We start from the raw sequence: 27,477 nt of genomic DNA on the forward strand, positions 1-27,477 counted from the left end.
ACTCATACTGATACTAAAAAACATCTAATAACCCATGTACACACACATGTAGCTACTCACCAACTCATGCAGCCACTTATACACAAAGTGAAACACTGATACATATATTTAAATATTTAAACATTACTCGCTAATATATGTATTCACTAAGATACACTTAATAAGCCAGTTAACCAATCAATTTTTTTTTTAAAACATCCATTTACACACTTATTTAAAAATGTATTCTTCCATCGACCTTTACAAATACATATATAAAACATATTTATTTTTCAGAAAGACACACATTCACGGGATGGTGTCATCAGTGATGTCATGAGTGATGTCACTGACCATGTCATGAGTGATGTAATATGTGACGAAATCAGCAGTGCATTGCACGCGCAAGTTATAGTGAGTCCAACTAACTATAACGTGGGAATTTCAATGGTTTTATGTCAATGAAATTTCCAGCTAACTATAACTGGTGTGAAACCTATGGTTTTTTCAGTGAATTTATTAGGTTTTTTAAATGCTAATTCCTAACTATAACTGGTGTGAAACCTATGTTTTTTTCAGTGAATATATATATATATATATATATATATATATATATATATATATATATATATATATATATATATATATATATTTCTTTTTTTTCACTGAAAAAAGCATAGGTTTCAGGGGTGTTATAGTTAGCTGGACATTTCACTCATACAAAACCATGAAATTCCTCCGCTATAGTTAGTTCTACTAACTATAACTCGCGTGCCCGCAATCCACTGCTGATGATGTCACATATTACATCATTCATGACATGGTGAGTGACATCACTGATGACATCACTGATGGCATCTCAAATGACATCACTGATGACATCATCCAGTGATTGTGGTTTGGTACGTTATTTAAATATGTATTATATATATAGAGATCTGCATTGACTTACCCACTTGGGTAAGACTTTAGCTAAATTGGGGCATCAGCAGCAACCACTTGGTGTAAAAGGAGAAAACAACAACTACCAGCATGCAAAGGTGCATACACGCTCACTAGGGCGGTGCTTGGTTCATTATCAGGTGTTCTCTTCGTATGCTATCCACTCCCCTTGCATTTTCTCTGCCTGTGAACAAGGACACTTCATTGTTTGAAACTTGTAGGGCTGAGGAGATTGAAACTGAGATGCTGTCAAGGACATTGCACCATTAAGGTCTGGGGTTAAAGATGTCAATACTCACTGTGTGTGGCGTTTCTATTTTGGGGCAACCCTGTATGTTGGAATGTTAGCGGCCTGCTTCGGTCGCAGAAACACCCCGCTACGCTCAACAGATATGGCAGTTCGGAACCCCAATTTTGCCAAATGGAGCGGTGAGGTTTGTGTCCCAGTAACAAGGAATAAACAATGCAGCGGTTTTCCTGTTTGCGCATCCACCCACTTGGGTAAGACTTTAGCTAAATTGGGGGCATCGGCAGCAACCACTTGGTGTAAATGGAGAAAACAACAAGTACCAGCATGCAAAACCAGTGAATTTCAAAGGTTTTTTTTTAAATGCTAATTTTTAAATGTAATATTAGTTAAATTTATTTTTTATACTGATTTTTATATAGTTTTTTAACTAATTATTTTTACATGTTTTATTTTTTAAATTACATTATATATTTTTAATATAAATGGAAAAAATGTTTTTTAAAATATTGAAACTCTAGTATTGGTTTTTTTGTTTTATATATTTTTCCATATATGTATATTATTTTCTTTATTGTTTTTTTTCCACATTTTTTTTTTGAGTCGCGCACCCAAAAGCGTACCTTTCTCGATCACTGCGTGGAACCTAGCCGCCATTTTAGGATCCGCGTAGGGTGTGCGATGGGTTCGTATTTTCTTGCGCGATCGCTATGCGACCCGTACGCGATTCCAAGCGCATAGTGACACATAGGCATTACTTTACGCAACGCTTGTGCGCTTCCACGTGACATCATATACGTGTTTGACACGGTGGGTGCGTGACTTCAGCAAAAGTTTTTTAATGTCTAAAATGATATATATATATATATGTATTTCATATACATATTAGGGCAAGACATTATCTAAGCTAATCATAAAAATAATATACTTTTACTTTTAATAAACCTATATTACTTTTAAATGCAATTTTGCGAAGTCGCGTTGGGTGCATGCTGCCTGTGTGCTTTCTGCGCGGACCCCCGTGACCTAAAAAAAAAAGATTAGATTGGTTCATAACATTTCCTATTGTAACTATTGAAGGACGCCACCCATTTCAATCATTCTTCTTAGACCTTCTTCGAAGGAATATCTCACACCTGAGAAGACATTTTTGTTGATTTTCTTTGTTCTATTCACTAAATTCTACAAACAATGGCTTCCGGACAGCAGCCAGCACCAGATTCAGAGCATTCTTTGGTGAAGAATTTGTTCCTGAACCTGCACGCCCTGAAAGAGCTACTTCAATCATTTGGAAAAAAAATTCCATTGCAGAAGGACTCAAAAAGGTAAATGCCACCAAAGTGACGTGCATAATTTGCGATAGGGTTCTTTCAAGAGGTGATCTGAACAAGAAATACTTGTGCCGTACAACAAGTATGTTCAAGCACCTGAGAACTCAGCACCCCGTCAGCCTGGCTCGGGAGAAGTGCAGAAGACTTCGAGAGAACCCTCCGCCTGCGGTGGCTAGTACTTCTGCTGGATCTTCATCACCAGCACATCCGGACATTAGTCCAGAATTTGGACAAATAAAGATTCACTGTATCAAGTGCAACAAACTTCTCTGCTACGGAGAGCAGTCCGTGGATCTGATCTGCACAGCAAGGAAAATTCATCGTTGTTGGACTTTTCTTTATTTTTTTTCCTGAAGTTCTGTTTCGTTCGTCCTGTTCTCTTTTTTTTATAGAGCCCAAAAAATCACAAAATTGTTCAAAAAATTAAAAAAATATATATATATTAAAAAAAGTTCTTTTCAGAACTAACTTCTCTGGTTAAATAAAGAGCTACGGGGCATATTACCAACAAGTTGCGATATTTATCACTAAATAGGCTTAGCGTCGATTTTTTTATCACTGAGCATCGCCAGAATTTATCGCTGAGATAACGTGCTATTAGCAACGTTTATCTCCAAAGGGATATATTTTCCGGCGATAGCGGTGAAATGCGTGAATATCACTGAGAATACAGCGATATTCACGCATTAGCGACAAAATGCTCTTAGCCATGTTATCCACCTCCCATTGGATAACATGGCTAAGAACTGGTCTGGGCAGGTGTTAATTTTTGGAGATATTCGCGCTAGGGGTGAATATATTTCCATCGCCATGCCTGCCTTGCTAATAGGCGATAGCGACGTTAGCGACTGCTTTCAGTCGCTAACAGGTTGGGTACGCCCACTTTGCATGTCATTAGCGATAAATATCGCTGACTTGCAAAGCGGGCCCCAAACCGCTCGCTATCGCCTACAAGCTGTCGCTAACTGCTGTTAATAGGGCGATAGAATGATTGCCGCTTATCGACCGAAAATGGCCGCTAAAGCTGCGATAATTCACGATCGCCGCCCTTGATAATATGCCCCTAAATTTGTATGATAGTGTGTGAAAATTTGGTTGAATGTATGTGTAGTGCATAATTGACTGAAAGAATGCATTAGTAGTGTATGGTGAATGTATAAGTGCAGAGCTATAAGGAAGTGCTGCAGCATGACACTGTAAGCTCTTTAGCTGCAGTGTGCTGTGGTACTTCTGAAGCACAGGAATGCAACATATGTACATAAATATGTTTCAAGTCTATGCTTCCCTCTTCACTGCTGCTTAAACTGCAGCCATGCGGTGACACAGGCAACCTTGCACCATGGTGCAAGGATATCTGTGTCGTGCAGGGTTTGTTTTTGTGCAGGAAGACACACCTTCCTGCACAAAAACAATCAGTGAATGCATTATTCTCCTTCAATGTATGCTGTGCAATGCATCATACATTGAAAGAGAACAAATGAGGAGAAATTAAAACAATTCTCCTTGTTGTGCCCTGCTACACCAATTGGAGGATGGTGCAGCATTCACACACATGTCCCGATTTATGATTTGTGATAAATCTGGGGATGTGTCTTGTTCTATGAGTGTTCATTTCATTCATTCATTTCTGTGCAAACACGCACAGCAACACCTATAGAACGCCCCTATAACGCAAAGTGGTGTGTATGATGAGGTCATAATTACATGGAGAAGAAAAGCTACACAGAGTGCCTTTTCCTCTCCTTCTAAATATGAAAGAGTGTCTTGCACTATGACTATGTTACAAAAAGTGGCATTTTGTTGGCACAGGATGCTTCTAAATTTGCCCCTTAAGTTCTTAGGTATTGGCAGACTGTTATAATAAGAACATATTACTAGTTCATTGATTTAAAAATTGCATGAAAGTGTCAGGAGGTAAGCACAGAGTTATCTCCCCAAAGATGTTCAAAGAAGAATGATTGAAATGATTACGGTTCTTCAATAGGTACAATGGGAAATGTTATGAGCCAATCAAATCTTTTTTAATTTCAGGTCACATGGTATCCTATGACAGAGAGATTGCAAAACTGCATAGGTATAAATTGGTTATTTTGAAGACTGTATTAATACTTGGTAGCTTCTTGCAGGTCTGCATGCATAGTATATAAAGAAATTGACTTGTACTAGGGTTAGTGGCTAGGCATATCCTTAACTATATGACTAATAAGTAGAGTAATTTCAGTACTGCAAAGAGAGAACAAGATACATTTATAAGTACTTACGTTTTGGCAAAATGATAGGACAAGTGTATAGTGTGGTGAAGGGAAGGAATGGGGCCTGATGTGATATGTGCAAACACACACTGTGACGTGTTTTAAGTTGAGGAATTCAGTCTCTTTTAATCCTGAAAGTCCCTGGGTCCTACTAGCCCACCATGTCTCTCTATTGAACACCATAGAGCTGCATTGCAGAGAGGTGGTCCGAAACCATGTCCCATTTTACACCTCTCTACAATGCAACACTCTGGCACTTTCTGCGCATATCTGGTGGGTTAGTTGGCCCCCAGGGACACTCAGGATTCAAGGCAACTTTATCCCGTAACTTAAAATGCCCACAAAGCATCTTTCCACACATATGGTATGTTATGTTATGCTATGATGATGATTTATATAGCGCATGGCTACTCGGGCAGAGTGTCCCGGCGGTGTACAGATCTGTAGAGGGAGTCAGAACACAACATAACACACTAAAGGCCAAAAAGCCAGGTCTTAAGGCTTTTCCTGAAAGTCAGGACACTGTCTGTTCTTCTCAGTGAAAGGGGGAGCTTAGTCCAGAGCTGCGGAGCACGAGCCTTGTAAGAGCGGCCTCCAATACGTGCATGCTTTACTGCTGGGACGACAGCCAGGGCTTGTGTGGCCGATCGTAGAGATCTAGAAGGATGATAGAACTGGACATGTTTCCTAAGATAGACTGCACCAGTGCCATGCAAGGATTTGAAAGTCATGGTCAGAGTCTTGAAGATGATATCCGCTCCGTCCATCCCCCCTTTCTTCACCAGTGTGCAAACACAGCCCATTTTCATATTAATACTTTGTTAATCTTACCTTCACAGTAATAGGTATAAAAAACGCAAAACATTTTTTTCAGTTGTATTTATAATTTAAATTTCTGAAAATGTCATTTTTCAGAATTAGGATCTGTGAAAGTGAAGAAAAAAATATAGTTATAATATATAATATTATATTTTTTACAACACAATATAATTCAAACATTATATAAAATATTTAGTTTGCCTTTTTTGCTGTTTTCAAAATATATTGAATTTCACTACAAACAGTGATTTCAATGTTACTCAAATAACAGCGGGCAAAAAAACCCAACAATCAATAAGATTGTTTAAAAAAAAAGTGTGTTTAAAATATTATTAATACACTCAACTATTTCTGAACGTTCCATAAAAACTACATCCTCAATTACAATTACATACCATTTAATACAAATCACTAATATTGAAATGCTTTCTTCTAAGAAAATGTTCTTACTTGAATATAAAAGAACTCAAATAATAATTCAATAAAGAATATTTTTTATTTTCTGTACACTGTAAATGATGTTCTTTAAAAATATATGCTGTGAGAATGTGCAACAAAAAATCCAAAATTCAAATGTATACCTTTCCTTTGGGCCAAATGGTATTGCTGAAATCCTTTAAATTGAAATTGTCCAATAGTAATCGTATTAATACATTTTAGCATATTCCTAACAGGCTGAATTATGTTCCTAAAACTTTGGCTTTAAAAATATTAGGTAGGAATTTGGTAATTCGTAAGGCAAAGGTTGTTTAAAAATCAATTGAGCATCATTACAATATGTCCATCCTTTATCGCATTTTAAATAGGCAGTGTAATGTCCAGATGTTGTAGAAGGACCATCATGGAAAATTATTGCTACTGCTACAAAAGTTCTTCCTGATATTGATAGTTGACTTGCTACAAAATGTTTTATTAAAGTTTCCAATTTTCTTCCACCATCTGTACAACGTTGTATCATTAAAATGATATATTGTCCATATCTATGATAACATTTCTGCTTTGCATTGGCTACACTCCGTGTTTTGATTTGCTGCTTTAACTAGTTTATTGAAAGACACTGATTTACAGTCTGGTAAAGTCAAATATATAAATCTTTCAGTGTCTATGTTAGTGCTAGATGTAAACATTCAATTTTCACATTGATGTTCCCATTTATAACGAAGGCCAAAAAGGTTTTCAATTTCTATTCCTTCATTTTCCAATACTGCAAGCATATTCATTAGAAATTCCTGAGTATCTTGTCGGATATTCTGCGTAAATTATGTAGAACCAGAACATATATCCAAAAGATTACGAATATCAGAAACACTGTGCATTTTACTTTTATCACTTCTTAATTTTTCATAAATACAATGCAACAAGGAACAAAATCTTTTTTCCCGATTCTTCATAATTTGCTGTTGCAAACTTTCTAGAAAAAAAACAACATTGACCACTACATTAGCATAGTAGTTGATACCTGAACTATTTTCAAACTGTTAATCAACAATCTATTCAACTGTGTCCTTTTTCTTTTTGCTTGCAATCTCAACATTATCTTGACTTTTTTCCTTCTCTATAACTTCACTACATTTATTCTCATATCTTCTTTTTCGACCCTTTTCAAATAGAGGATCTTGACCTAAATTGGAACATACGCTCGCTCTTCTTAACCTATTATACTCTTTTACACAGTTTGCATCTGCAGTGATTTTTGTCTCATCAAAATCAATCAAAAACAAACCAGATAAAGTTCTAACTCGATACAAAGCAACATGTGCCATACGCACTTTAAACACAGCACTTCCAATGTTCACCAAAGCACTGTCTACATTTAATCCTTGAGATTTATGAATAGTCACTGCATATGCCAGAAAAAGTGGAAACTGTTTTCGACGGACATATACATCTTTAACAAGCAAAAAATGAACTGAACAACAACCCATTTGTTTTCTTTCTTCAATTTGATCAAATTTTATTTTTAAAAATTCAATTCCATCTCTATTTGATAATTAACAAAATTTACAACTTTGCCCATTGATCCATTCATTAAACCTTTTTCTGCATCCAAATTATGCCTTAAAATTACCCAACAGTTAACACATACATATAGATTCTTTTCTAAACCAGCAGTTTTAGATATTGATTTTTCTAAAGAATCCAATTTTGTTTTCAATTTTTCAGTCAAAATAATAGTGATTCCATCATGCTCTATTTTATCAATGGCTTCCAGTTTTATTATTTCTTCATTTTCTAGCTTTAAAAGTTGTTCATTGAATATAGAACACTCGCGCAGTGTTGGCATCCAGCAGATTACAGATGAATTTTTCTGCAATTCATATACATTTTCTCAGGAACTATATTTTCATGTGAATTTTTTTTTAAAGTAGTCGACTTTGCAAAGCTTGTTTGCCATGTTCTGTCAGTACTCTAATTCTTATATCTCGAAGAATAGTTCCATAATGAACATCACTTGCCTGATGCATATTTGTAATGAGTTCTTTGTATTCAAAATATGTCCAAATATTAACGTTTCAAACGCTTCCTAAAGACTTTCTGGTGTCTTCATGCACAAGTATTTTAAATACTGTCATTTTACGGGAGTAAGTTGCAGTAGATCTCCAAAAACTATGACATGTTTTCCTCCAAATAAGACATCATACTCTGTTTTAAGGATTTGCTGCATTCTTACATGCACAACAGCAAGCAGTAAGTTTGAGACCATGCTTACATTATCAATAATCAGAAGTTTCATTTTCTTTAGCACTCTTGAAATTTCCATAACAAGGTTTTCCAGAAAGCTGGTGATATTCCAATTTGTTTTCATGCTCTACAGGTAGCATAAGTAAACAATGCAATGTAATTCCTTTAATGTTGTGTGCTGCCAACCCAGTTGGAGCAGTCACAACACAAGACAAATGTAAATCAGGTTTTTTCTGTAGATAACTGGTGATTACTTTAATTAAGAAACTTTTTCCTATTCCAGCTTGTCCACTCACATACATTCAGGTAGGTTGAAATGATGTGCATGTGCATTCTTTCTTTTCATGAAGAAATTCATGGTCAATCTGTTGTCTCACTTGCTGATATATTTCTTTCTGTTCAACATTTAATTGTTCTTCCAAGTTTGCTAAGTCCATTACATCTTCTTGAGCTTGATGCATTACTGTTTCTACCTCATTCATGGCGATTGCTGCTTCATTTTCAACAAACGGTTGTCCTAGTGGATCTTGACTCAGCGCAGCAGAACTTTAACTGTCTTGAGAACTGTCTCTAGCAATCTCAGCTGCAATAGTAGGTTCTTGATCAATTTCTTCATTCAATATTTTCACATAATTTGCAAAAACTGTGCATTCAATGGTATCTTTAAAAGCATTGAAAGAATCTTCATAGCTCTGAAAATCTCCAAGTAATTCCAATTTAGTACGCCATTGTTTGAATAGTTGAAAAATTGCTAAATAGTAAAATTCCCTTTTATCAGGAGTGTCACTGTTTTCTGCGATTAATCAAATTTCCTTTCCTTTGTTTCACCAAACATCCTTTGTTACCAATTACTCCATATTTTCCATCATTGATGTTTTCTATAGCATTGCGTGTAAAAGTGTAGTTTTGCAGCACTTCATAGAGACATATGTTCTCAAGATGATGACTTCTATTTGTATAATATGTGTCGAACATGTTTGGTTTGACAATATCTGTACTTTACTGATCTTTTTCTGCTAAATATTTGATTTCTTGTACAGATTTAAGTACTCGATTTCCCTTTGCAGCAAGACCTAGACTTAACCAAATTATTCTTCTAGATTTTGAGTATAAACTTGCAGATGATAACCGATCTAAGCATTCATACTCTCCAATTTCTCCATGGCATAACATCTTCAAACAGAAACTGTGTCATTTCTTACTAAGACTCTTCTCGTGAGAAATTTCTTCCCACATTTCTTTCAATACCTTCTTTTCTGATTTTGTAATGTAGGATGTTACATACAGAGCAACAGCAATGGAATTATCCGCAACATACTGAATATCCATATTTGCATTCCACATTGAGAGAATAACTGTATTATAATCATTTATGTATTTTGATTCTTCACTTCTTCTTAAATTGTATTTATTTTTGGGAGATTTTCTAGTGATGGTATGTCTCATAGCTGACATAAAACTGTTTACTCTTCCTTTGGATATTACAAGACGTGGAAATCCAGAATGACATTTGGTATAAAACTTTTCCCTAGACTTGTACTTTCGTCAACAGTATTTGCCACATATATGACTTGGGAATCGTAAGACTTGTTGTCTTAAGTTGTTTTCTTCTGTTCTTTTTGGTATAGCACATGTGGCATATTCTTCAATAAAAGACAAAACAGTATCATACAAATCAGTTCCAAATTTGAGTGCATCCTTGATCCATAAGAGCATATGTATATGAGGAGCACCTCTAGCTTGATAATCCTTTCTCCAAAAGAAATCCACAACTTCTCCAAGAGGAGGATTCTTCTTATTGCAGATAAAATACATCAAACTTCAAACCTATGATTGAAATATCTGCATACATTGACAGGATCCAAAGAGCACAATTCTCCAGGTGACTTGTATTCAATATTTTTTCTACTCGAATTTGCCTCTCGAAGAAATTCAAGTAAATCATCCCAAGCGTATTCAGCACAGTTTAGGGTAAGGAATCACTTAGGAGTTCCTAAGTTCCTTAGGATACATTTAAGTTCTCCAAGATGACGGTACCAATACTTATTAGTACCACGTTGACATGCCATCAAATTAATCAGCTGAGATTCTAAATGATCATCTCTCTGATGTAATTTATCCAAAAATTCATTTGCTGAAATATTTTGAAGATGTACTCCTGTTTTCAATATGTGGTTGACTGCATTTGAAAGTCCAGATAAGTCACTCTCAAACAAAAGATGAAATATATATGGGATACATTGTTGAAATCTTGGATCTTCTGCATACAATCTTGTTGTTCGATATTCAGAGGCAGGAATCTGCACTGATCTCTCATCATATCGTCCACCTTCTCCTGTTGGGAACAACTACGGAAAACAACGAGTTTCCAAACTTTTTTCCCTTTGCTTTTTTCATTTGGAATAATTCAATAGTATTTCCCATCACTTCTTTCAAATGAAGTAGATGTACACTATAATGTTCATAGATTTCTTTACTTTTGGACATATTCACTTTTTCAATTTGATCACTTGACATTTCAGTATCATCTCCTAAAAGTATTTCTTCTTCTCCACATACACATTTGTATAGTGCTCATTGTTTTTTAATAGATACAATGTTGCCTTTTGCATTTTTCTAACATCCACTAATTCTTGCCAGATTTTCTTACTCTTAGGGCCTGATTCTGATGCAGTTAGGAAAGCATTTCCACCTAGAGCCTGATTCTGATGCGGTTAGGAAGTCCTCCTAACTGCATTTGCTCCTTCCAAATTGGATCAGGTTCTTGTTTTCCCAACCGAGGACCCAATTATCATGTGGTTTAAGAACATATGCTCCCATTGAAGTCAATAGGAGTCCAACCAAATCGTATCGGGAAGTAACCGGATACATCGTACTCCGCCAGTCGGCCTCTTCCGATCCAAGTGGGTCGGAAACCATTTCCAAATCGATTCAGTTGGGAAGCTTTCCAACCCGCATCAGAATTGGGCCCTAAGTAGGAACAACATTAACTAGAATAACTAGTGGGTCACTTTCTACATTCTCTACACCAATAATTTCATTGTTTTTTTTAAATCTAGAGGTAAATATACAACTCTTCCTTTTAATCCTCTCTGTAAATCTGTAGAAGGCAATTTACCTGTTTTAGGCTCCATACGAACAATAGCCTGAAATGGGTGCACTCATTGAATCAGAATAGACGCATACGTATTTAAATCTATCAGTTCTGGAGGAATAGTTACCAACTCTAGATTATTATGGACAGCTATAGCGGGCATTTTATTTTCGTATAATTTGTTGTAACAATTTTTACAAATACGCTGAGCAGAACCCAAATCAAAACAATTTTCTACCAACAAATAGGTTGCAAATTCCTACCACTTATCATTATTTTCTCTTTCACTTTTTAAATACAGATCAACAACAGTCCTAGTCTGATTTTCATAGTGAGTTTGCTGGCAACAAATACAATAATAATTTAGTTTTTCACCTGAAATCACCTTAAACTTTGTAATTTGTTCTTCAACATTTTTTGTAGTTGTATGTTGCACATTCTCCTCAACATTTTCCTCTATTAATCTGTCAGTTTATGCACTATCTTGATCAGGACCAAAGTAACAAAACTCAACTTAATCACAAACCTTCTTCACATCTGATACTGACCCACGTAAAAGAGCACTGTTCAGCTCATTTAACATTAATGCTGGACTTTTTGCATAATACAATCTTCTGACTAACTTCTGCATTTGAGAATGATGTACTGCTAACATCCTGAAATGATGAAAAACACTTTGACATACTTTTCTAGAAAGACAAGCCATAGAATGACCTTGCAAACCAATATTTTTTCTCACTCTGCATTGATCTAGTCCTTGCAACATCTTAATCTTTTGTTAAACACTTTCTTTTACTATATTCTTGTAAGAAATTTCATAAAATGTCAATAGATTCCTGTGTATACTACAAATACTACTGGAATCCCAAGTGTACAATGGGGCTTTAGAACATCTCTCTAGAACTTCATCAGCTATCACTCATTCTGCATTTCTGGGAACCATCTTCTCTTTCTCAATTGGATAACCATTTCTAACCTCATAAGCTCGACCACTGGTATCAACTGCATGCCTTGCTCACCATATGAGTAGTCGGGTACCAAAACAATGATCAGAGTACTACAAGTAGAGTGCCTAGGTGAATGTATAAATGGTTCAGTTTTGGTACAGTGAATGGATTACTACATGGTCCTGAATATGTCACTACAGGAGTGCAAGGGTAGTAACAGGGTGTTTGTAGGAGTGTATGGATACTAACTAGGGAATTGAAGGCCTGAAACACAAGTGTGTGGCTGATTACAGGACTACATGCATAGTGGATAGGAGTTTGAAGCAGTCCATGGATTACTGTATGAGTACTTGGGTACTGACTAAATGATTACAGTAGTACAAGGAGAGAGACTGGATGAATTTATAATTGGTTATGTTTCAGAGCAGTGCAGGGATTAGTACATGGTGCTGAAAGGGTTACTAGAGGAGTGCAAAATAAGTAACAGGGTGTTTGCAAGAGTGTAAGAGGGAGAGGTGTGGCTCAGCGGCTAGGGCGACTGACTCCGGAATCTGGGGATCACGGTTCGATCCCGGCACCAGCGGCAGATTAGCCCAGCACCATGTGACTCTGGGCAATAGCTTGCTTAATCTTCCCGACGGCCTCCAGCGCCTAGAGACCCTTACGGGTGATTGTGCGCTTTACAAAATGTAGATTATTATTATTATTATTATACCTACTGACTGCAGAATTGAAGGCCTGAAACACAAGTGTGTAGGTGGTTACAAGACTATATGCAGAGTGGATAAGAGTTTGAAGCAATCCATATGCTAAGGCCATGGATCACTACATGAGTACTTGGGTACAGACTGAATAATTAGATTACTGTAAGGAGACTGCCTGGGTGAATGTATAAATGGTTCTTTTTTGGCACAGTGAATGTATTAGTACATGGCGCTGAATGGGTCACTAGAGGAGTGCAAGGTGAGTGACAAGGTGTTTGCTGGAGTGTATCGATACTACCTGGGGAAATGAAGATGTATAAGATAAGTGTATAGGTGATTAAAGGACTGCATACATAGTGGATAGAGGTGTGTAGCACTCCATTTGTAAGACCTGGATTACTGCATGAATACTTGGGTACTAACTAAATGATTACATCGATGCAAGGAGAATGCCTGGGTGAATTTATACGCGGTTACGTTTTGGCACAGTGAATAGATTAGTACATGGTGCTGAATGGATCACTAGTAGAATACTAGGGGAGTGACAGCGTGATTTCTGGAGTGTATGGTTACTGCCTGGGGAAAAGGAAGGTGTGTAAGATGGTAAGAAAGTATGTAGGTGGTTACACAATTGCATGCATATTCTATAAAGATTTGTACCAGTCCAAGTGCTAAAGCCTGGATCACTGCATGAGTACTTGGGTACTGATTAAATTATTACAGTACTGCAAGGAGAATGCCTGGGTGAATTTATAACCGGTTGGGGTTTGACACAGTGAATGGATTACTAAATGGTGCTGAATGGGTCCATATAGGAGTGCAAGAGGAGTGACAAGGTGTTTACTGGAGTGTATGGATACTGACTGGGGATTTGAAGGCCTGAAACACAAGTGTATAGGTGGTTAGACGGCTACATACATAGTGGATAGGAGTTTATACAAGTGCATGTGTTAAGGCCTAGCTCACTGTATGAGTAGTTGGGTACCAAAACAATGATTAGAGTACTACAAGGAGAGTGCCTGGGTGAACTTATAAGTGGTTCAGTTTTGGCACAGTGAATGGATTAGTACATGATACTGAATGGGTCACTACAGGAGTGCAAGTGAAGTGACAGTGTTTGCTGGAGTGTATGAATACTGTCTGGGAAAATGAAGGTTTGAAAGATAAGTGTATAGGTGATTAAAGGACTGCATGCACATTGGACAGAGGTTTGTAGCACTCCATGTTCTAAGGCTTGGATTACTACATGAATACTTGGGTACTGACTGAATGATTAGAGTACTGCAAGGAGAGTGCCTGGGTGAATTTATAAGTGGTTGGGTTTTGGCGCAGTGAATCAATTTGTACATGGTGCTGAATATGTCACTAAAGGAAAACAAGGGGAGTAACAGAGTGTTTGTAGGAGTGTATGGATACTGATTGGGGAATTGAAGGCCTGAACCACAAGTGTGTAGATGGTTAGAGAACTACATACATAGTGGATAGGAGCTTGAAGCAGTCCATGTGCTAAGGCCCTGGAACACTGGATTAAACCCAGATCTGTGACTGGGGGTGAATGTTTTGCCATTGTGCAACATTCCATCCATCATCTTGGGTGTTTGGCTGTTCACCCTATGTGGGAAGGGTATGCCCAGACGTGGGTCCCGTGCTCACTAAGCCACTGGAGTCAAGCTATCCTGGCTGAAGACGGCTGATAGTCAGAAACCGGTCCTAGGATGCTTGATTCCGGTACAGGGAAGACAAGGCTTGGCAGTTCCGGCTGGACTGTTCCCATGAGGCACAGGGTCAGACAGATTTGCATATGGCCATGTTTGAACTGGGGTGGCGGAATGAGCTAAAGAATGATGATGGATTAAACCCAGATCAGTTGATTGAGGGTGAGTGCTTGTAATGTTAAACACTTCGTCCATCATCCCCTTTGGTTTTGATATACTAATTTTATGTCATTACGCGAGTAGGAGAAACGTACGCTGACAGCAGCATTACAGTTAAACTTTTGAAATGATATGCAGTGCTTATCCACGACACAAGTGAGGGAGAGATGTTCCATTATAAAACTGACCTTTTTATGCCGTCCCATGACATAATTTGAACAGCAGTTCAGAGCAGAACCCTTGCTAGGGATCACTCAGACTAAGCACGTAGGAATTCCCATTCCTAACGTGCCAGCCGTCAATGAGGATGCATGGTACGCGTCAACTCCTTTTAAAAGAGTTCAGTTCAAAGCGATCCTCCACGCGGACTGCGAGCCGAACTCAGGTATCATTTTTAGAACATAATAGACCTGGCAGTATATAGCAACCCCCTCATGTGAAGAAGTGAATCCTTCACTAAAATAGTGCTTCTGCTTTTTCTTTACACAGAACCCACAGGAACAAAAAAAAGAGACTCGTGTGTGTCTTTATTTATTGAAAATTGGAAACAGAAACGCCTGCATTTTTAGACAAAACCTCTACCAATCGGAGGTCAGTACCCCTCTCAGTTTTCTTTTAAGGGGCATATGATGTAAATATCCATCAATATATTTGTAATACGGCGTTCCTTTTTCAGATAACTCATGAACCTCGGAGTTTATCATTGAACTAAACAGATGCATTGAGAAAGTGGGAAGCGGACTACCCTACCTTTTCAGTAATCCATTAAGGCACTGAGCACTTGATGCCAGAGGTCAGTGGAACTAATTCACTAACAGTTTATAATTTAAATTAACTGCCTGGCTCTTACCTGACTTGGTTTATGCATTTATTTGTATAATTATAGAGCACTTCATGCCCATCCAGTTTTGTTTGCCATCTACCAATGAGGTACGTAAGAGCTCCATGAAGTGTCTATATCTTGGATTCCTTTGGAACCATACTGACAAGGTGGACATAACTGATAGGTCTCACCTTATCCTGACTCGAATAGTCTAAACACATGAGCTCTAAAACAAATACATCTCTTATTTTTGGGCAGGTTACACACTATCTATCTTGTTTTGTCCTGACGAAGACCCGCGTTTGATGCTTATATGTTGACGCACAATTAGAAGCACCATATTCCATTTTTACTATTGTAAATTGATCAAGAATAATTCTAGGTTATTGTGAGAATAAATATAGGTTTTTTTACGTGCCTGGATGTTAATGTCATTAATGTATCTATCCCATACATTTGTTATGATTTATTTATGTTATACACTTTACTTCACCTTGGCTCACAATATTGATGCCCACGAGTGTGGGCCATGATTTGCAGACGCCGATCGCCGGACCCAGGAGTGCGGAGGCTCGGCAGCGCTGCCCACCTGAGGCCGGGCTTCTGGGCCACAATTGCAGATCGGATCGCTGTTAGCCAGCGGTACGGCGTCCAGTACCGGTGATCTCGAGGCCTCCCGTGGAGAGGTGGCGGCAGGGCTCCTACAGCAGGTTGACAGGTGAGCTGCAGCAGAGGGGAGCTTGTGGGGCAGGAGCTCTGACTCACCCGGCATCGCCACTGGGGTGTGTCTGGACCGGCGCGGGCCGAGTTGAAGCATTGGCACTAGCCTGAGTAGCCTGCGGCCTAGTATGGCCTGCATTCAGAAGACGGCGACCCTACACGGCCCGTCTGGATGGTGCTTGTGGAGGTGAGAGGCGGAGGGGAGCGGCGTACCTGACAACCTGCGGTAAGGAGCAGTGGTGGGCCGGTGGCCATCACTTCTAAGGCAGCCTGCGGCGGGAGCGACCCGGCGTTTCTTGGCAGACCTACCTGGGGGTCCAGCACAGCGTTGCGCCCCCAAGCTATCCATTGCTTCGGCGGGCGACTTGGAGTGGGGTGTTTGGTGGCTGCGCTGAGTGGTGGGTCGGAGCTGCGACTCGGTGGACACGTGGAGCACATGGACCTAGCTGGCTTGGAGCAGGGGCCCCCCTACTGGTGTATATAACAAAGGAGAGAGTAAGGGAGATTGCCAGGCTATGTGTGGTGGGAACTCCTGGTCCCCTAAGATAGATTAAACAACAATGGAGGAGTACCCCCTTGGAAGGAAAATACAAAGAAGGATTTCTTCTGTATCTGGAGCTTAAGGCTCAGGTTAGCACTAGGTGCCCCAAACCTTTACCGGACAGTGATTGTCCTTGAAGAAGACCCCTCACTCACCAACCTGGTTGGTGACATGCTTCATCATCGGGGTCCCACCTCATAGGCCGAGTGCCCATAGGGTGTGCTGCGACACCTGATTACAGTGGAGCGGGTTTCTTGTTTTTTTATATGTGCAGAAAAGTTATTGTGATACGTGTATTAAAAAGGGCCAAGACTACTCACTCCAAGACTTTATTCTTGAGTGCTTGAACCCTGCTAAAAACAATGTGGCACCTGTGCCTATTTAGGAAGGCTTTGGTGTCTCGAGAAGTGTGATAAATTAAAAATAGCGTAGTGTGCTATGTGATTTAGTTAAAAATAGGTCTACATGTTTCAACCATATGGAAAAATTATTTGGTTTTCGTCAGGACCGTGTGTTTTGAGCGGGGTGGTCCGCACACGCTAAGGCGCGTCCAGCCCTCGTTCAAATGAAGACCACAAATTGTGGTCTGGTGTAAAAGAGTGTCTTTTCCTGGATCAGGAGAAAACCTGTAAGAAAAAACGTATAGGGTTGGGTTTACGTACTGGGGAGGACAAAACAAGGGTACACACTTAACAGATAATGTGCTTGGTGGGTTCACCAAAACTAAGGTGGTATTAGAACACCTTATGTATCAGGTCGTACCCGTGGTCTGTCTGTAGTGAAAGACAGCAGTGCTCAGGCAGTAATTACCGGAGCGTGGATGTGCTTAAGTAAAGGAACAACCCAGCATCTTGTTCATATGCTGTTTACTGGGAAAAGCGAAAGGTAGGAGGAGGTGTGGGAGAGCGATCGCCACTGAAATCCGGCGTCAAGCACGCCCAGGCATTACTGGAAGTGATCGGCAACTAAGGGATTGTGCTGCAGATAAGCGGGTAGCTTTGTTGTTAAACTCCAGATACAGAAGAAATCCTTCTTTGTATTTTCCTTCCAAGGGGGTCCCCCTACTGGTGCCTGAACGGCGACACTTCCCTGCGCGGCGGAGGAGACACCACCTTGCCCCCAGCGTCTCCCAGCAGCGGTGTGCGAAGTGGGTCAGCATGGCGGCAGCCAGACTGAAAAAGGACAAATTGGGGAAAGACGGACTGCCGAAGGGTGTGGTGCAAGCTGTGTCACCGGTGGCCGATAAATCGCCGGGACAGGGGTCGGCAGAGGAACCTGCAACCAAAGCCTTCATGGTCGAACTCTTCACGGCCATTAAGGAAGACATTGCGGAGCTCTGCTCTCAAATGGCGTCGGACTTACGGGAGGTTCGGAGAGACAACGCTTGAGGAGCACGACCTGGGAACGGCGGAAGACATACACCAACTTCAGCAGGATGTCATATGGCTGACGGAACAGAATCTGGACCTTCAAGCCCATGCTGAGGACTTAGAAAATTGGTCCCGCCACAATAACATACGGATCAGTGCATCATTTTCAACTGAAAGAACGGATCCTCAGGAAGGCACGCAACCTCACTCCACTGCAGTTTCGAGACCATCGCCCCTTGCTATTCCAGGATTTAGAGGCGTCGACATTGCAGAAAAGGAGGGAATTCAGACCTGTCACCGCTCACTTGAGGGAGCACAACGTTGCGTACGCTTGGGGGCACACGTTCCGGCTCATCTTTCGGTGGCAGAACAAACTGGTCCAAGTGCGCTCACTCACAGCTGTCATGGAGCTCTTGGGCATAGACCATCCGGGACCCGAGTCGGAAGGTAGTGGTGCAGCCTCTAGACAGCGACGACATTCCTCGGAGTGGCAGAGAGTGGGTAGATCTGTGCCGGCGAGGGGGCCCGACCCGTCGGCACACCTCCAAGTGAGAGGAGCCACGGTGGCTTCTGTAGCCCTAGTGACGGAGGCAGCAGCGGACAATGATGGAGCGGTGCTGTGAGGTCCTAGGAGGTTGGATTGCTGGCGTCGGAGGGGACCACCCCCTACAGGTATTTCTTGAACTCTATGTCCTGCTGCGTGAGTGAGTTCCACATCGGGAATTGGAAGGTTGACAACTGGTGTTCACCTCCCTTTGCCTTTGAAGCCTGTATTACGAACTTTCGTATGTTGCTTTCTCTTTGTCCTACTTTGTTCTGTAATGTTGGGACTGGGTTTTGCATGTGGGGGGCGTTGAGGGTGGGTTGGTGGGGAGGGACGGAGGGCTCTGCATCAGATATTGGGGGTTCATGGAGGAGTCTGCACTGAGCTGTCCCCTGTCTACGGCAGAAGGGTGCCTGGGAGGTTGGTCTGGAGCTTGCTGCTCATCCCTGATGGGTCTTTGTGTGATAGTGTTCTTATCCTGCTTGTGGTGTGATGACTAGGGAACTGAAAGTGGTGAGCCTCAATGTTCGAGGTCTCAACAATCCTGTGAAGCGCTCAGCTGTTCTATCCCTACTTGAGAATGCGGGTGAGGATATATGCCTCCTGCAAGAAACCCATCTCCTCCCTAAGGATGAGTGCCACATGCGAGACAGGTGTTATCCCTTACAGCTGTTGTCCTCGGGCCCTACTAAGAAAAATGGGGTTGCCTTGCTGTTTAGCTCTCGTGTAAGATGCAAAGTCCTGACCCAGCTGGTGGATATCAGAGGGAGGTTTCTGGCGGAGCGGGTTCAGTGGGGGGACACGATTTTTACCATTGGGTCCTTATACGCCCCAAATACCCAGCAGGAGCCATTCTTGTGCATGGCCTTGGCACAGGTTCTTGCTTCCCCCGATGCCTCATTTTGATAGGTGGGGATTTTAATCTTGTGATGGACGAGGGACTAGACAGGTCGGAACATAGGATGTACCACGCCGGTGCTTGGTCCCGGGAGGGGAAGCAGTGGCTGGCGGAAGGTGGGCTTCATGATGTGTGGCGCTTGCAGCATCCCCAGGTGCGCGACTACACTTACCACTCCGCTGCGCACACGACTTATGCACGTCTCGACCACTTCCTAGCCGCGTCAGCCCTTCTGCCTCACCTTTCTGAGGCTGACAGTGCCCCCCGCTCGCTATCCGACCATGCGCCTTTGTCGGTAAAGGTCTCCCTGAGCAGCCCGCGTCCCCCCTCAGCTGGCTGGCGGCTTAGAGACTCTATGCTGCACGCTGACTCCGTAGTTTCGAAGATCAGGGACACTATCACCCACTATCTAGCCAAAGCTACATATGCTAAACTGCGTAGGGAGAAAAGAGAGGAGCTGGAGGGCGAAGTACCGGGGCTAGACGCTATACATAAGAGGACGGGTGCGCGTAGGGTAAGGAGGGAGCTCGAGACGAAGAGGCGCATGCTCAAGCACTTGGACCTGGATAGGGCAGAACACACGCTGTTGCGCTTGCGCCATAAATTCTACCTGAGCGGGGATAAAGGAGGCAGGATGCTGGCTCATCGCTTACGCGTGCGGGCCCAGGCCTATGCTATTACCGAAATCAGGGATCATGAGGCGACGTCTCACACTAATGATGCTGCAATGGTTGACTCCTTTCGCCATTTTTACAAGACACTGTACACGAAGGAGGAGACGTTACCGACAGATATAAATCAATATCTTGAGACGGCGGGTATTACTCCCCTGTTCCCTGATGCGGTGGAGGAGCTGGAAGTGGAGATCTGCGTGGAGGAGGTCATCTCTGCCATCTCCCGGCTTAAGTTGGCCAAATCCCCCGAGCCCGATGGCTTCTCTGCCATTTTTTACAAAACCTTCTGCAGGGAATTGGCTCCATTCTTAACCCGGCTCTTTAACTCTTTCCTTGACACTGGTCCGGTCACCCCTACTATGTCTGACGCGGCCATCATGGTCATCCTTAAGCCTGGCAAAGACCCTGCCGAATGCAGCTCCTATAGGCCAATTTCGCTCCTTAACATAGATGCTAAACTATTCGCGGGAATCCTCGCTGCGCGGCTAAGCCCCCTCATAGACGGATTGATTGACCCTGACCAGGCGGGCTTTATACCCACCCGGCAAGGTTGTGACAACTCCAAGAGACTGCTACATCCGCTGGGCGTGGTGCATTGGTCGAAGGCGCAGGCCTTTCTGCTGTCCATCCATGCGGAGAAAGCCTTTGACCGAGTGGACTGGGGTTTCCTCTTTCAGGTGCTACAGGCATATGGTTTTGGTGCCAACTTCTTGCGTTGGGTTCAGTGCCTCTACGCAGCTCCCGAGGCAGTGGTTTGAGTCAATGGCTGCAAGTCGGCTCCCTTTCCCATCGCCAGGGGGACACAGCAGGGGTGCCCCCTCTCGCCGCTCCTCTTCGAATGTTACATGGAGCCGTTCGTCCAGTGAGTCAGGTCACACCCTCATATTACCGGCATCCGCTTTGGGGCAGACGTGCATAAAATTAGTCTTTATGCAGACAATGTTATCTTGGCGCTGCAAAATCCCTCCTCCTCCTTACGGCACCTGTCCGCAGAGATCCAGGCCTTCCACAGAGCGGTGGGGTTTAAAGTTCACTTTACTAAATCACAAATTTTTAATATATCTATTCGTCCTACTGAGGTGACGGACCTGCAGAGGGACTTTGACTTCCGCTGGACCCAGTCCGACATCACGTACCTCGGCATTCGTCTGGCCCCGACATTGACTAAAACGCTCTCTCTGAATTATACCGGACTGATCGAGCGGTCTCCAAATCCATATCAGAATGGTCCCGCCTCAACTTAGCTTGGCTTGGCAGGTTGGCGGCCGTTAAGATGACCCTCCTCCCCAGAATTCTTTACGTGTTTCAGAGGCTGCCTCTGATGCCGCCGAAGGGTGCACTGAAGAATCTCCAGGGATTGCTTAATAAGTTCTTTTGGAACAATAAGCGTCCACGTGCTATGTTCTCAACAACTATTTCCCCGAAGGCAGATGGTGGTTTGGGCTTCTCGCAGCTCTTGGCCTACTTCCAGGCCTCCTGCCTACGATAAGTAGTAGAGTGGAATAGACCCATGCCCAGTAAACACTGGCTTTTCATGGATCAAACGGTGGCAGGATGCAATATCTGGAGAGATTTTTTGTTGCCGCATAAAGATAGGGCGTGGGGGTTGTACTCCTCGCCGGTGACATCACCGACGCTGAAGGCCTGGGACCAGTTGGCGCTTCGTAAGGGGTGGACCTCCTTCCCCTCGCCAATGACGCCGATCATAGACAACCCTGACTTTCCCCCGGACACGCATCGCCGGTCTTCCATCGCTGGCGGGAGAAAGGTTGTAAGAGGGTGGGCATGCTCTTTGATCTGGAGGGGCTGATCCCCTTCCCTGTGCTGCAGTCAGAGTACTTCCCACTGGATGAGGAAGATGTCTTTTTCCACGCACAAGTAGCGCACTGGGTGACCCGCCCGGCCAATGTGGCCCTTATGTCGCGGCCTCTTACTGCATTTGAGTGCTGGCTCATGTGTAAAAAAGACGACCGGAGCCTTATCTCCAAGTTATATGCTATGATCTTACGCTGCTCTCTGAAGCAGCGCACGAAGGCACAAGTGTGGTGGGAGGTAGAGTTGGGGCGTCCCCTCTCATCCAAGGAATGGGAACAAGTGTTCTATTGTGCGCATCACACGACCTCTAACACGGCTGGAACTGAGTCGGCCTATAAAAAAGCGACATACTGGTACTACACGCCAGCCCGCGTCACAAAGTGGGATAAGGCAAAATCAGGTCTCTGCTGGAGGGGTTGCGGGATGTCCGGTAAACTTCTTCACTTGCTGTGGCATTGTCCGAAATTAGAACGTTATTGGAAGATGGTGATTAATGAGTTAGAGAGAGCATTCCAGATCACATTGCCCAGGCTCCCCGAACATACATTGCTTGGACTACCTCATCCTACCTGTTTTCCACTACGCTTGTTGACTGGGCGGCAACTTGCGCTGGCGTTACTGGCTGCGAGACAGGTGCTGCTGGCGCAATGGGGCTCCTCGGAAGTGCCTGACATGCGCGATTGGCTGATGCGGTTGTGGCACGCCCTTGCTATGGAACGTCTTTCTCTGAGTATAGATGGTAGGGGCGCGAAATATGCTACCCTGTGGGCGCCGTTTTTGCAGCTCCTGTCCAAAGACCTTCGGGAAGTAACATGCCCGAAGTACCTGCAAATACTACAGCTCATACCCTTGGAGCCGGTGGGTGCCGTGCCAGGCACTTGAGATGCTGGAAGTTGTGTGGCCAGGAAAGGGGCATGCTTATGGGATGGCGGATCCTAGTATGTCTGATGCGGAGTGGGGTGGGTGGGACCGGGCGGGGTGGGTGGGTTGGGGGGAGTTTGGCTGAGAGGGTGGGCAACAGGGTTGTTTGCGATGTCTTTCTCTGTTTCTGTTGGACTTTTCCTCTGTAAAACTGGGGACAAAGTGCATACGGTGGAGGGTTGCTACTGCCTCAGCCACGCGGGACCGACCTCCGGGTTGTAGGTCCTGTGTGTGATATCTGCTTGAGTACGCCCTGCCGGTGAGCCGATGTAGGCAGCTGGGCTGTGTACAATGATATTTGGCAGCATAATAAAATGTTTGATTCTAAAAAAAGCATTGTTTCATTCCTATTTCACGAGTGACAGATACAAAAATTGTAGGAGCTTTGTCCTAAGATCAGATGACATCTTGCACCAGATTTTCTCTCTTGTCCCATTCCCCTTTCTCCCTTTGGGAAAATGGAATGGGAACATTGTCATTGCTATACTTATGGACCTGGGATTCTGGTGTGGGCAAGTCACATTATTCATCTAAGGATTTCATGTCATTCCTGCAGAAGGATTCTTGTGAGAAACTGAATTAGGTTCCCGGATCCCAGAGGTACTGGCAGTGAGTGGAGGGAAGGAAGGTGGGTAGGTGAGAAAGGTGGATGGTTATGGGTTGCCGACCCTAGTCATCATTGACCCGTGGCAACCCCATAATTATTAGGTCGCTGTAGTTAGCTAATTCCTGCTCTATAGACTTGGGGACTATTGTCTCATAAGAGACAGCAATTAAAGATTGCACTAAGACGCCGATATGGTATTTTGCTTTCCTCCCACAGATGCTCCAGGAGAAAAGAGATTAAAGCCACAGAAACAGAAAAGTTCAGGCCTGTAAAAGACTCTTGTTTTCAAGCCTTAATATTACTCTTTTACTTGTTATTGAGCATTTGGTAATTTCAAACGTTTTATACAAAATTCTAAAAACGGTTGCTAAAATTCTATCAGAGCATGGTAAGCAGAAAAGAGACTGAGGGTATAGAGATCTCCCAGTGCCCAGAATATGGAATTTGAGAAGTGTAAACTTGAAATGATGTGATTTAGAAGACACTGTGACCCATTCCATGAACAGGCTAAACAAATTATTATAACTCAGGTGTTTCTTTCCATGCCCTTGACATTTTCTGATCTTTTCTTGAGGTGCATCTGCTTTTTTAAAATTGGTAAGGGGCCTACAAATTGACAGAGGACACCCATTGCCCCTAAATGGAAACACAAGAGAATTGGGGACGAGATAAATGAGCAGCCTTTTAAAGATTGTGCTCGACTTTGTGACTATGCTTATCTGGGTTAGTGATTAGCTTCAGTAATCAAGTATATGTACGGTTGACTTTTGGACTCCTGATGGATTCTTCAGTGTTGGATCCCAGGTGGCAATTTTTGTGCTTTTAATTTTGTGCGCCACCCTAAGGAAGGCCACAACTTTCTGTGTAATTGGAGGGAAGTGGTCTACCAAAAGAAATGAAAGAATGCAAGAGTGGTCATAGAAATGAGCTAACTTCAGGATATCCTCATAGAAGAACCTCTACACATTTGAATTTCTATTGCAGTTGCACTCTGCCTGAGCGGTCTTGTTCCATAGTTTCATTTGTACTAGTACAAAAGTTTGAATCTTCCCATGGCCAATTTCCTGTGATCATGTATCCCTTGCAGTCAAGAGTTATGATTGCTGTTATGGTTGCAGTTCAGACCTCGATACATGGAATACTTTTGGCCATTTGATTTGGGGAAAATCTATGAGAGATAAACAACTGGGGTGGTAAATTCAATTTCCTAGCATCTTAAGCCAACTGCGCATTCTTGTTGTTTTAATTTGTTTCTACAATTTTAAATCAGCCATGTGGGATGAGCATTAGTTGATACTTTTGGCCGCATATGCCATCATCCTTTTCCTGAACTGAAATTTACATCAATTATCATAGATATAAAAACTAATTGAGATACAAAACCAGCTTTGCTGATTGAAGCAGGTCAGCTTTTGCAGCACACTGCTGGTAATACTAACACGCTTATGTTCAGATTCAGGTAAAAGGACAAAGGAACGGTGAAGAACAGGACAAGTGAAGTCCGAAACTAAATGCACAATATTAGACCTGGCTTCTTTTGGCTTAGTTCCCCTGTCTTTTCTCTTCTGACCTCAGGTTTGTGATTGTGTGTTGAACTTTGCTTTGCTGGTTTTAGGACTCTGGGCACTTTTTCAATGCTGGCAGGTGCTCTGTGTCTAAATGTTAGGGCATTTGGTTTCTCCATGATTGACATATTTGATTTACAAAATAGTCCCTAGAACAGTGCACTACATGCGCCCAGGGCATGTACATCAAAAGCTACTAATGGGCCTGCAGCACTGATTGTGCCACCCCCATGAGTAGCCCTTCAAACCTGCCTCAGACCAGCCACTGCACAGCCTACACAGTGTCTGTAGTTTAAAACAGCCATATCGACCTGGTAATTTCACTTCCCTACCAGGCCCAAACTTTCCCATTAATTACATGTAAGGCACCCCTAAAGTAGGCCCCAGCTAGCCCCATGGGCAGGGTGTGATGTATTTCAAAGGTAGGACATGGAGACCTGCGAAACCACTCAACACCACGTCTGTCACACGATTTTGGCTCCTTTCACACAGTCACCCGGTGAGGTGCTGAAATCCCACAGTGGCAGACAACGTGGGTGGAAAACATTTGTAGCGAGTATTTCTAACTCACATTGTGTTCAAGGCTAGCACAGCTGATGTCCATCGAGGTTTTACAACCTCTTCAGGACATCAGTGGCAGCCTTTGAAACTTCTGAATGTTGTGTTTTTATGGGGGGGGGGGTGTTAGAGGTTACAGTGGCTCATGGGCAGTCACCTGCCAAAAAACCCACCCCCTTACTTGATAACCAAACCCCCTCAGAAGCACTTTGAACTTCAGAGGTAATTAGACTCCTGGGTCCCTCGTCTCACACAGTGAGTTTTATTAGGAATTTCGCAGATCAGACATATCCTTTTAAGTTTTACATGTCCTGAGAGTAAAAAAACAGCTACATTTGTTTTTCAGTACTGCAAGGCCTATCTCTCCTATAGGTTAGCATTAGAGCTGCCTTGTAACACTTTACAAGTGTATAATCCAATTGGGAGCTGATAGAAAATTGCAGTTTGGTGTCTCCGAACTCACAATTTAAAAACACATATTTTAGTGAAGTTAGTTTTTGAATTGCAGGTCTGAAAATGCCACTTTCAGAAAGTTAGCATTTTCTTACTTTGCCTGTCCCCAGAATACATGTCTGGGTTGAATGCCAGTTGAGCTTTGTGAATTCACTCTAGATAATCACACATAATGGGAGCTGAAGTGTGCCCTGTATATCCTGATAGCCCATCAACCAAATGATGGGTCTTCCTGAGCTAGCACTTGCACCTGAATAGGGCTGTGGCTATCTCCACACAAAGAGTTGCATACCTCCCTGTAGTATGTCTGGAGCCAGGGCCAGGAAGGGCAGGGTCTTGTGCACTACAAAGACCTTTCTTCTAAGTCTCCCTCATTCAAAAGCCAAAATGGGTATAAGGCATGGATCTCTGACACCATATATTCAGAACAATTCTGGACTGAGGACATTCTGCCAGGAAGGACTGCCACTTTGATGCTTGCTTTGCTGTGTTGACCAGCTGTCTTGTGCTTCTTGCCCAGGAGTGAGAGAACTGGGCTTTGCTCTCTGCTTCCTGCTATCTAAAGTTTCTTCAAGGGCTTGAGTTGAGCTTGCCTCTAATTGAAAGTCTCAGGACTATTAAATATTTCACCTGCATCTTCCTACCAGCACCTGGGCTCCTCTGCTGTGCGACCTGACCTGCCAAGTGGTCCCAAACCCAGTCCTAGGCCCTTGGAGGGGATTCTGATAATGCAATCATGAAATCAACTCTAGGCGTCACTTCAGACCATCCACATCCCTGCGAAATCCCTGCATTGCTGCTGCCTGAATCAAAGCAGTGGTCACCGTCTGCTGAGTGTGTGGGTCAATGACTGTGACTTACAACGCCAGCCTGACTTTGCTGCAGTGCCTCCGAAGTACTGCTGCTGCATGAGTCTTGAGCACTGCTTCACCAAAGTTTGTGATGCACCCCTCTGAGTCAGATGCAGCTCCTGCGGCCTGATGGTTCGACATCATCGATGTGAAATTGATGCACTATGCTGTGAAATCGAGGCATGATAGACACTGTGTTGCCTTCAGGAACTGAGGACTCTCACCTGCAACCAACACATCACCTCCCCTAGACCCCGCATCGTCCC

This window comes from Lissotriton vulgaris, chromosome 4_1, assembly GCF_964263255.1.
Source record: "Lissotriton vulgaris chromosome 4_1, aLisVul1.2, whole genome shotgun sequence".
Lineage (NCBI taxonomy): Eukaryota > Metazoa > Chordata > Amphibia > Caudata > Salamandridae > Lissotriton > Lissotriton vulgaris.